Here is a 12377-nt window from a genome sequence, read left to right on the forward strand (position 1 = left end):
TTTAAAGTTTAAAGTCCCATTATTGGTCCATTAACTGGGGCCTTTATGGTGAAAAACATATTTTATTAGTTGGGAGTTAGGTTGTGAGAATAATATGCAATAACATTCACTGCCCTCAAAATGCCTTAAAAGTAACATAGAGTGTGATTGAGGTGGTTGGCACCGATTTGCTCAGTGGTCTCTGGGAAGGGAAAGTTTCAAATAAAATCCTGTGCACAATGCCTTGTATGTACCAAGGACTCAGAATTGGAAATGATCATTTTCTCATTGTTAATGAGGGCTTTTAAGCTGAGACTGGAAAAACATCATGGGATAATTGGTGTTTCTTTAATAATTAGTCCATTTCATAATGAAAGATAATAAAATCCACTCAACTGAATGTACACACACATACACACACACACACACACACACACACACACACACACACACACACACACACCTCTCCTAGAGATCTGACTGCCTCTGCCTCCCAAATACTGGGATTCTACTTTATACACCAACACTGCCCAGCTATACACTTTTTTACCTATGCTGTTGTGCGGTTGAGCTCAGTCTCAGGTTTTGCATTCATTTGCTTTTGCTATGGAAGCCTCAGGTCTCCTTCTATTCTGAAGGAAAGTTTTGTCATGAGATCCCATCCACTCATGCTTTTCAGAAGTCTCCACTAAGATCATTGATGTGTCAGAACAGAGGCAAAATATGGACCTTGGTTCTCCTGGTTAACTGGTGACTAACACATGCAAGATACTCTTAGCCACCAAGCCTTGTGTTAAAATGAAACCATAGGGAAAATCACAATTTGCTTTCTGCTTATTATTTGGTTCTTCTGCTAAGAACAAAGTCCACAATTACAGGACAGTGCTGTCTGGACAGACTTGACTTCCATGACTCTGATCTTTGTTGAGCGGAGAATAAGTACACAGTGGGTGACTTGATTGATGACCAAACAAAACAAAGGACTCATGCGGTCTGCAGGTGGCTATGAAGCCTGAAAAGGCTACAGTAGCATGAAGAGTATATGGTACAGGCTAACTGTTCCCTTCCCTAGCCTTGTGAATTTGTTTTTCCACTTAAAGCCATCCTCGGTGGCCACCAGGAGACCGAGTCCTAAGAGTTAAGAACAATAGAAATTTCAACAAAGAGATTTTAGGAATAGACTGACCCTGAGAAGTAAGAGAAAGGCAGTTCCTGCTTCCTTTCCCCTGCAGTATCTACAAAAGTAGGTCTTTGTCTCTGGTAATTGCACATTAGGGAAAACCACTATCAATTTAAATGTACCACATTTCAACCTAGGGACAGACTATTTCTATCTGAAGGCTAACATAATGATTCCCTCAAAGACCCAAACCTACTGATTCAATTACTCTAGGAAAATATTTGAAGTTGAGATAAGTTTTCTTTTAGAGCTTATTAGAATTTTCCTGGATTCCGAAGAATGCAGGAGAGCAACACAGAATGAGTAGTTACAACCCAGGGACAGAACCCTGTTCTGCCTCTCTCATCTAGGGCGGGGCATATCTTCTGTTTGGAAATCAATCCACAAATTTTCAAAAGCTCAAAATAATCTATGTCAGTGATCCTTCTAAGAGCATATTTGGAAGAAGCAGTGGTGAAATGTCAGATTTTATAGACAAAAGGCCAGATATCAAAGCAAGATTTCCATACTAACTATCAGATTATGACCATCCAGAATCTGACACATGGTGTCTCACACAGGTTAGACCTGAAGCCCAAACAGTGGTTATTTGTGGCACCTTACATATGTGGCCCCCTTTAAGAGAGACAAATTATACTATAAGACTAACTACCCATTCAGAAAGGGTGATTGCAAATACAGTTCACTGATGATAAGCTCACATAATTACCCATTTAATAAAATAACTTCCACTTCCTCTCAACGGTGGGACTCCATCTCCAGGAACTTGCACACAAAGTTTTTATGATCTGTTTCAAAATATTCTCTCATTTTAGTATTGTGTGTTTAGTGAATTTTTCTACCACCTAAAGCATGGGCCTTCTATTACATGTTATTTTGTAAACCAAGATTCAGTTTTCTCCTTGAACAACAAAACAAGTAGCCATCACCAGAAAAAGAAATGTAAACTAAAAGAGAATGATTTTAAAAGGGGTTTGTTTCTCATCATCATTGCCTTTCAGTCTCAACAAAAATGTGTTAAGGTTGTGAGAGGGTTATATATTTGAGTATGTATGAATGTACCACTTTAATTCTCTTTGCTCTGGCAAATGTCTTTGAACTGTGGAACACACTCTCAGATAAAGTGAGTGAAGGGTAGTAATGATGAAGATGAAGGGAACCTGACAATGAATGGGAGTGTTGGTGTAGAGGAATTTTAATCCAGCAATATGGCTGCTTTGGCAAAGGATCACATCCAAAGATATGATATAGCTGGAATCTAGACATTTCACCCACCTTTAATCCCTCTGGCTGGAATACAGACATGCCTTTTGTACATACCTTTATTCCCCAACAGTGATGTCTAATGAAGGGCAGACAAAGTGATGAATCAGAGAAAGATTTGCACAGAATGAGTCAGTTATGTGAGATGTTTATTCTTTCTGAAGGTCTCCTGCATTGCAGGATGTTTAGCAATATACTGGGGTTTGAGGCAAGTGGACCAGATGGAAGAACTGGCAAGGTGAAAGCAGGTTCAAAACTCTGGAAAAATTTAGAACTGAGAATGGTATGTGTGGAACTAGCTCCCTGCCAAGCTCTATCTGCCCTGGAACAGGTAACCACAACACCCCATTGAGAGAGTCATGGCAATCAATCCTGTAGGGACAACACCTGAAGTCTTCTCCCTGCAATTAGAGTATCCCTAACATCTCCGACTGAGCCAGTGGGAAGCACCTACCCCTGAAACTCATCCCACCCCAAAATGTTTATAAGGTCTCTATTCACATGGAATAAAGTTGCCCAAGAATCATCTGAGGGTAGCTGTTTTATTGAGCTGTAGCACTCTAGGGAAGAGTTTTCTCTCATAAAGCATTTATTGCTGGACCTTGAATCTACCCAGCAGGTCAGGCTTGCACCCCTGCTTGCAGTTACTTGCTGTCACTTGTTGTCAGTTATTGCCATTCCCTGACACTTGCTCCATGGTTCACAACCACTGCACTGCAAAGGTAGCAAGAGAGATCCCATCTACGTGCCCTGCACAGGTTTTCCTTAGTGAGCTGTAATACTTTGACCTTCCAGCTAGACCAAAACCCTTTGGAATTTTTCATTCTGGTCAGGCCAGAGAACCTCAGATTGCATCTGCCTCCTCTTGAGTAGCTTGCAGGTGGCCTTCAGGCACCTCACAGCTGTGGCAGACACTCAGGTCAACACTAGGGCTCTGATTCCCAGAAGCCAGTGGTGGTTTCCATTCTGCACATTTTGACAAATGACTGGCTATCTAAAAATCACGAGATGTCCACTTCAGTGGAGACGAGAGTCACCCTGGTTGAGAATGGTGTTCTAAGACAATCTGGTGACTGTCTTACCAGCTGTCAGTTCTCAATTAAACTTTATTATCCCCATAGAAAATTGTGACTTCCTATTATGATGTTCAGCAATCATATGACTCAAGTTCAAGCTTCAATGATACCTAGTTGCTTTTGTTTTCTCAGTCAAATCAGGTGTATAGGTCTTGAAAGCCCTAACTCAAGGAACTGCCTGAACTAAAGAATTCTCAGTTAAGACTGGTTCTGAAAGTAACAAATACTTTTGTATATCTCAAGCTTTCTGGGAGGCATGCTTATATTAACCAGACTCTTATCTTTTATTTGTAAAATCTATGAGCTGTAGCCTGCCTAAATTAATTCAATTTTGTTCAATTTCTTCCGCTCCTGACATTAGCAGTCCTGGCTCAGGATTTGGTTATCCTTTCTCTAGAAAGATGATGTGTTCAGATTGTCTCTCAGCTAGTGTTAGGTTTTGTAGATTATAAAGTATTGATTCTAATGGATGAAATGATAACGAAATGCATTTTATCTACCTTGAGGGTCCAACAAGCCTTCAGACATAGTGCAGCTAGGATGGGGCTGAACACCTTTCCATTCTCTCAAAGGTAGAGGGCTCCTTGGTTGAGTCTTACTAAGTGGTCCTCCCATTTCTTCTTCTCTAGCAAAATATCTATGTGTTTCCATGAACCAAAATTTTAATTTATATTCATAAAAATCAAATCTTGTAAGTTTCCCCAAGCAACATTTGGACAAAAGCTGTCTAAGTTTGGGGTACTAGGGTCAAAGTCCTCTAGAGACTATGGGGGAATAAAAGAGGGGTAAGAAATTTTGTGAGGAACTAAGATCCTTTGAGAGAGGAGTCATGGTCCGAGTATGTAACGCATGACACCACAACCTTATCAGTATATTTTACCACTTGCTATTTCTAGTTTTTCCAAGCATATTTTGCTCTGCTGCCATTTACCCAATGAACATGTATTGAATATCTGTGCTACACTTTTCTTAAGACACAAATGTGGAAATTCTATAACAGCCTGAGAGCCTCAATGGCTCCCCAATCCTGTTTAATTAAATTTCCTTTACTACTTGTCAGTGAGGGTCTTAATTCTGGGTCATTTCTCTGGACTTGTGGTGTGCTCAGCTCAGATGCCTTCTGCTTTGCTGACAGTACTTCTGCCTATCATTTTCTCCTGCCTTGACAACATCTATCTACTGAAGCAAGGCTGTCAGAATCAGAGGTGGCCTTTTCCAGAGTACAATCTCACCTAGTATAAACCAACCAGTATAGTTCTCACAAGAACATTAGTGTTGCTATTCTCTGTTCACCTGCTTTATTACTGAATTTTGGATACATGATCATTTATTGTTTGGAAAGAACAAAGGGAGTGGAAACACTCACTTCCATTTTCTAGCTAAAATATTCTGAGAAACTTGCCTCACATTCACATTCTTGACCAGCAGGAGCCTGAAATTCATTTTCAGATTAAAGTATCCCACCATAGAGCCTGGACACAGAAGCCCAGAAAACAGATCCAAACTCCACTCTCCTTAGTGGCTTGGGTTTGAAAACTATGCAACCTCACCTCCTAACATTTCTCCGATTGGGTATGTGTGTGCCAGGCAAACTGGAGGACTTTTCACTCTTTAACACGTTGTTGCTGGAAGTCATGTTCAACGAGTTTTAACAAACTTATTGAGATAACTGTATACCATGTGACTCTCCCATCTAAAAGCTATAATTCGATGTTTTATTACAGTTAGAAATGTGTTATCATTGCTCTAGTAGATCTACAATATTTTTTATTCTAACTGGCATGCCATAACCATTAGCTATGAATATCTTAACCCACCCACCTGTTCAAATCACTATCTTATAAACTTACTGTTGACTTACTATCTCCTTGCATCTGACTATTTTCGACATTTCAATACATTGAATTATATAATATGATTCTTTCTTACTGACTTCTTTCATTTGGTATGATGTTTTTAAGTTTCTCCAAATTATAGCACTTTTCAGAATCTCATTCTTTTAAATGTGAAATATTTTATTATAAGAATATACACTTTTGACCAGCACACACTCTTGATTCAACACTGTTGAAAAAAATCAGAGGCAGGCAAATTTCTTTGAGATCATGGGTAGCCTGGACTACATTGTGAGTTCTAGGACAGCTAATGCTATATGTTGAGTTGAGATACTATCTTAGAAAGACAGAGAAAGAGAGGGAGAAAGAGGGAGGGAGGTAGAGGGAGAAGGAAAGGGGGAGGGGAGGAGGAGGAGAAGAGAGAGAGAAAGAGAGAGAAAGAATATGTATCTTTATCTATTGCGTGGTCAAAAGAATATTTGTATATAAATACTATGTAAGCATATATTTTTATGCATATATGCCAGTATATTTTAATCACCAGAACAGATGATAATTCTATCTTTCTTTTCCTAAACAATTTCTTAATAATCTGTAATATCCCATAGCTATGCAAGCAGGGCATAAAGTTTCTACTTTCACCACATACTGACTAACACTTACCATTATTTTAATCCATCTTGTCCCTAGTGCATGTTAAGAGATTTCATTGTATTCTGATTTGAACTTACCTAATGACCAATCTATTTTTAACCCCATTTCAAACCCAGGGTATTTGTCTCTCTTCACTGGAGAAATGTGCAGTAAGACCTTTAATCTATTTTTAGTCTAATTATCTTTTTATTGTTGAGTTATAAGTTCCTTATTTATTCTAGGCCTTATTTCCATATCAGATATGCTTAGGAAAATGTTTTTCCCACTCAGAGATTTGCCCTGTACAATCTTGATAGAGTTCTTGGAAGTACAAAGAGTTCAGTGTTGATAAAAAGTCCTGTTAATCTGCTTTTGCCCCTTGTGTTTGTGCTTTAGGTATAATGGAATCAATTTTGCCTAATCCAAGGTCACAGGGAATTATTTTTGTATTTTCTTTTAGAGGCTGTAGTCTTAGCTCTAACATTCATGTCTATGATCTATCTGAATCAGTCTTTATACACATGAATGGTCCAACTATATTCTACGTATAGATATCCAGTTGCAACTCTTCATTGAAAAGAAGCATTTCCTGCTAAGTGTTTTGAAGGTTCCTGTTGAAAATGAATTGAATGTAAACCTATATGAACTTATTTCTGGGAATATAACTTTATGCTCATTATTTAACTGTCTTTTATACCTTTTATTAAGCGTTTTCTTTGATAATTTCATACTTGAGTTACAATAATGACAGAAGTCATATGCATATTGAAATATAACTGTCAATGACTATTGACTTACAGTAAATTTAAGCATATCTTTTATAGTTATTTAATTATTCATTTATTTATTTTTGAGTATGTGCTTGTGTGCTTGGCTCACATGTGAAGGTAATACAATGACTTATGGAAGTTCATTCTCTTGATTTACTTGTGGGTTCTAGGGACTGAATTCAGATCATCGGGCTTGGTAGCAAGAGTCTTTACCTACAAAGAAAGGTTACAGCCCTTAGAGTAGGTTTTAAAAGAGAAAATCTAAGTACTCAAAGTATGATCTTCATTGGGTTATTCTTGGCTAATGGCTACTATTTTTAAAGTCTAACTTTAGGTGACGCTTTCTGGAAGAGCCCTTCCTTCCTTCCTTCCTTCCTTCCTTCCTTCCTTCCTTCCTTCCTTCCTTGCTTGCTTCCTTTCTTCCTTTCTTTTTTAAATAAATAAGTGTATTTATTCACTTTACCTCTCAACATTTGTGCCCCTCCTCCCAGTATCCCCTCATTCTTCCCTCCTTGTTCCCTAGTCCCCTCACATACTACACCTCCCCTTCCCCCACTCCCCAGAACATCAAGTCATTTCAGTCCTAGCCACATCCTAGTGCACTAAAGCCAGACAAGGTGGACATGTTAGGGGAATGTGATCCACAGGAAGGTAGGCCACAGTTTCAGGGACAGCCCCTGCTGTCCTCATTGGTCACCTGCATGAAGACCAAGCTGCACACCTGCTGCATATCTGTGGAGGAGGGGATTAGGTTCAGTCCATGTTCACTTTTTGGTTGGTACCATCTCTGAGAGCTCACAAGAGTCTAGGTTAGTTGATTCTTTTGTTATTCCTGTGGAGTCCCTGAATTTGTTACCTGTGGCTTCCCTTACTCTAACTTTTGCCTCAATGAGAAAAAAATCCTGCAGTGACTTATGTACTTACTTATGTGGGGTGTGTGTGTGTTTGTGTGTGTGTGTGTGTGTGTGTGTGTGTGTGTGTGTTAATACCCAGTTTGGGGGGTCTCCCTTCATAAAGGAGAAGGTAAAGGAGAAATGGAAGGAAGAGCTGTGAGGGTGTAGTGGGGACTGGGAGGTAGGCTCATATTGGTATATAAACTGAATAAATTAATGAATTAAAATGAGAAAGATGAAGGCAAGCACCAGAATTCATCATAAACTCGGCTTTCAAAGATACTCAGATACTATCATAATGTTAATGTGGAAAAAAATAAGCATTAACAAGCTACAAAGGCTGTCTTTCATGTGAAGCAATGCAAAGTTGTCTTAGACACGGTGCTTTTTACAAGATCTTTGCTGAGTAAAGGAGGCAAGGGGAAAGACAAGCGGGAGAGCTGCGGGGTCCTGCTGTGTGCACACAGGACTCCCTCCCTGTATTACAATGCTTGCTGAATGTGAAGACATTGCTCCATCTAGTGGTTTTTCTTAACACACATGTCTCACAGCTTCCTCTTGCAGGTCATCTTTGACAATACCGGACAGACAGGACGCTTCAGTTTACTAAAGGTTAGATAAATTTTTGTCTTTCAAGAGTTCCCAAGACGGCTGGAATTATTTCCAAGAATTATTTATAAAGCATAGACACAAATGAAGACAAAATGGCGGACAGAGGTGTCCTGAAAAAACTCTTTTACTGCTTCACATATCTGGAAAACCTTGGATAGGTTTCACGAGAGAATACTGTTTGTGAATTCAAGAGAGACAACCTCTAATAGCTAAAAGAGAGAAGAACAAGAGGGCAGTTAGGAGCTACAGCTCAAGTCCAAATAATTCAAGTCAATAGAAACAAAGATCATCAACTCAGGGTCAGTTTTGATTAATTGGCATTTCTATATTTTATGGTTTTCAGTTTGTTACATTTTGAAAGCCTGGTAATTTTTTTTAATTAGATATAAAACATTGTAAATGTTAACTTCTAAGAAGCTGTGTCCTCTACCTCCAAATTAGCACCTTGAAACCTAAACCCAGATGGGAGACCTGTGGGAGTTGAAGCCCTCTTGTAAGGCATTAGTGTTCGTACATAAGGTATCACATACACACACCTTGTCCCCCTTTTTGCCACATTAACAAAGTACTATTTCTGGGTGGTATCATAAAGTAGTCTCCATCACTTAACCTGACAGAGACTTTGCATTTACACTTCCAGTCTCTAGAACTATGCTGGATATGTCTCTATAAGTCTCCTTTTTTATGATAGCCTGAACAGATAAAAAATATTGATGTACTTGCCTATAAATATTCTAAAATGTCATTTACTCAGTTCTGCTATGTGAAAGTAACTTTGGGTTCTCTTTTTAAATTCCCATTTTCAGGTAGCTAGCACCTGTAGAAAGTGTTTAGCTTAAGAAAAGTACAGAACACCCAAGATACAGTCCACAGAACTCAAAAAGGTCAACAAGCTGAAGGGCCCAAGTGAGGATGCCTCAGTTCCACTTGGGAGGGAGAAGAAAGCTACCACAGGGGGTGGGTGTGGGGGACAAATGAGGGAAGGGGGATGGTGGAAGGGAGAGGAACATGATCTGGTATTGGGTGGGGGAAAAGGACTGAAGCCTTGAGGGCCAGCAGAAAGAATGAAAACAGAGGATCTTGGGAGGAAGGAGGTTGGGAAGACCTCCTAGACTGTACCAGAGACTTGGGAAGTGAGAGACTTTCAGGACTCAAGGGGGGGGGCCTAGATGAAAGGCCCTACAGTGGGTAGAGGAAACTTATTCAATCCATCTTCAGCAGAAAGACAGGGCATCAAGTGAGGGATGGATTTGCTATCCCACAGCCAAAGTTTTGACCCATAATTCTACCTGTCCGAAAGAAAGGCAGGGATGGCAATGGAGAAGAGCCTGAGGAAAAGAAGGTCAAAAGACAGGCCCAAAGTGGGTTCCAGCTCAAGGGGAGGCCCCAAGGCCTGACACCATTACTGAAGCTATGGTGCGTTCACAAAATGACCTACTATGATTGCTCTCAAAAAGACCCAACAAGCAGCTGAATGTCAGATGCAGATATGTGCACCCAACCAATGAACAGAAGGTGCTGACCCCTCTGGTTGAATTAGGGGAAAGACGGAGGAATCTAAGGAAAAGGGCAACCCTGTAGGAGGACCAGCAGTCTCAATTAACTTGGACCCCTGAGATCTCTTAGACACTGGACCACCAACCAAGCAGCTCACACCAGCTGAGATGAGGTCTCCAATATATATGGAGCAGAGGACTCCCGGGGTTCAGTCAGAAAGAATTCACATAATCCTCAAGAGACTGGAGGCCCCAGGGAGTTTAGAGGTCCGGTGGGGTGGGTGGGGTGAGGATGTGCTTTTGGAGACAGAAGGGGGTACGGGGGGACTGAGGAGGTATGGAATGGGGAACCCTCAAGGGGTATACTAAGAGGGGAATAAAATCTGGAGTGTATAAATAAATAAATAAATAAATAAATAAATAAATAAATAAATAAATAAATAGAAAAACATACTGGCTTCTTTTTTCCTACTACCTTTAAGCTAGAATAACATTTTCAATTTCAAGAGAATAAAGGATGTAGAGCAGAGAGTTTCTCTACTATTCTCTCTATTCAAGAGAATAATTGCTACTTATTCCTTATAGATGTTTTCCTAGATTAATGTTTCTCTAGTGTTAAATATAACCATCTAATTGATGCAGTTTGTAGTTTAGGGTTGTTTGTTTGTTTGTTTTTTACTCAATTTTTTACTTTGGTGACTTCCATTCATATGTGATATGTCTGATATCTGATTCATAATTCACACTCAATCTTAGGGCTGTGTTTGATAATGGGATAGAAAAGCAAACATCCCATCCTTAACGCAACACACAAGGATCACTTTTAACTGTCAACTTGATGCACTCTAGAATCATCTGGGAAGAGAGTCTCTGTGAAGGATTGTCTAGATCAAGTTGACCTGTGGTAATGTCTTTTTGGGGGAGATCCTCTTGTTTATGTTAACTGATGTGAGAAAGCCCATCCCAGTTTGGGTGACATCATTCCCTAAGTTTGGTCCACAAACTATGAAATAACTAGAGAAAGATCATGACCCCTTGCCTCTCCTGTTGTTATAAACTGTAATCTGGAATTGTGAGCTAAAAGTAATTCCTTTCTTTCCTACATTGCTTTCTTTCCTAGGGTTTCATCAGAGCAGTAGATATGAAACTAGGACACATGTCGAGTCATAGGCTCATCATGGGATCTGTAATCATTTTTACTGGAAGAGAGAATATGTAATTGCAAATCAAATACAAAATACACACCTAGATTAGACAAAGTAAAGAGAACCCTTTTATGCAACATGACCTCTGAGCCTTTCACAGGTGATAACAATCTCTTGTAAAAATGTCAATACACGTTCAAGAATTTTTATTTTAATTTTCTGATATTTCAATGATAATTAAATAACCTTTACTTTAAGATTATTTTAAAATATCAATATTCTTAAGACTTACTGGTAAATTTTACAAATTCTGGTTATACTCAAATTTCCATGATGTCATTGAAAAGATACAGAAGTCAGGGAAGAAAAATCCAACCAATACCTGTGATCTTACAAGCCTTGAATTTCACATTTACTCCATCCTATTGACAGCAGCTCTTCATCTCAGTTTCTTTAACTCCAATGCAACAGGAAACGTGAGTTTTCAGGGGCTGTGTGGATCGTGGTTCAAACTGTGAGGGAGTGATGAAGCAGAAATCAGACCTTGTGTAAACGCTGCTCTGAGCCCTGAGCTGCCCTGCCTTGACCTCCTGCTCCTGCTGTTAACAGCAGCTACAGAAAGCAGTAGCGTCAGCATCAGCAGGCATGCACCATCAGCAACAGTTTCTGTCATTCATAAGTGCTGGCTTTTAAGAGATGAGAATCTTCCCCCAGTGAAGAGAAGTCTGAGACCCTTAGATCAGTGTCACGCAGTTCTCAATAAGAATTCAGGTTTAAACTCACACTTCCTGATTGATTGGAGGTGGTGCAGTCAAGCACGCCTTGATTAATGTTAATGATATTATGCAAAACTAGATCCTTTGTGTACATCAGCACTTGATAATTCTCAAAGGAAATCGTTGGTTATAATCACTTTAAATCAATCACATTAAGGGATGATTGTTTTTGCTATTAATGCACTGAAGCATGAAGCCCATTTCAGTATTTATTCTATTAGCTCCCTACTGGTGGACATCTGGTTGGCTCTGAGTTACTTGCTAATTCACACATAATGCCTCCTGCATTTCGGCTCTTCTTATAGAATTTCATCACAAGCAAATAACCACCACACCTGAATTGAACTAATAAATAGTCATTTAGTATATCGCCTAAGACCCACATTTTTTCTTTTTAAGATTTATTTATTTATTTTATGTAAATGAGTACACCATCACTCTCTTCAGACACACCAGAAGAGGACATCAGATCCCATTACTGATGGTTGTGAGCCACCATGTGCTTGTTGGGAGCTGAACTCAGGACCTCTGGGAGAGCAGCCAGTGCTCTCAACCCCATTTCTTTTTGAAATCCTAACTGAATCATCTCTCTACCCCCACATTTCTCTTTGGAATCTTCTTGTTTCTACACAGATGTTAATTGTCAGAGTAGACTTCATGGTTCAGGCCAAGGCTGAAGTGGCAAACAGCTGTACCCATGATGAGGCTGTGCTAAGAGG

The 12377-nt window shown here is 39.6% G+C and overlaps 1 protein-coding gene across 7 annotated transcripts in view; it reads right to left on the reverse strand.

Annotated features, from left to right (window-relative positions):
* The window catches only part of A1bg (alpha-1-B glycoprotein), a 149027-nt gene extending 137311 nt beyond the window's left edge, over positions 1-11716 (reverse strand). For 4 of the 7 annotated variants that reach the window (XM_087555533.1, XM_087555527.1, XM_087555530.1 and 1 more), the window contains exon 1: positions 11265-11706. The gene's annotated coding sequence lies outside the window, so the exon portion shown is untranslated. Of the gene's footprint in view, positions 1-11264 lie in introns of all 7 variants that reach the window. The other 3 variants (XM_087555532.1, XM_087555525.1, XM_087555528.1) reach the window with 3 other exon arrangements.
* Between the last annotated feature and the right edge of the window lie 661 nt (positions 11717-12377).

Source organism: Rattus norvegicus, chromosome 7 (genome assembly GCF_021556685.1).
Source record: "Rattus norvegicus strain SHRSP/BbbUtx chromosome 7, alternate assembly SHRSP_T2T, whole genome shotgun sequence".
NCBI lineage: Eukaryota > Metazoa > Chordata > Mammalia > Rodentia > Muridae > Rattus > Rattus norvegicus.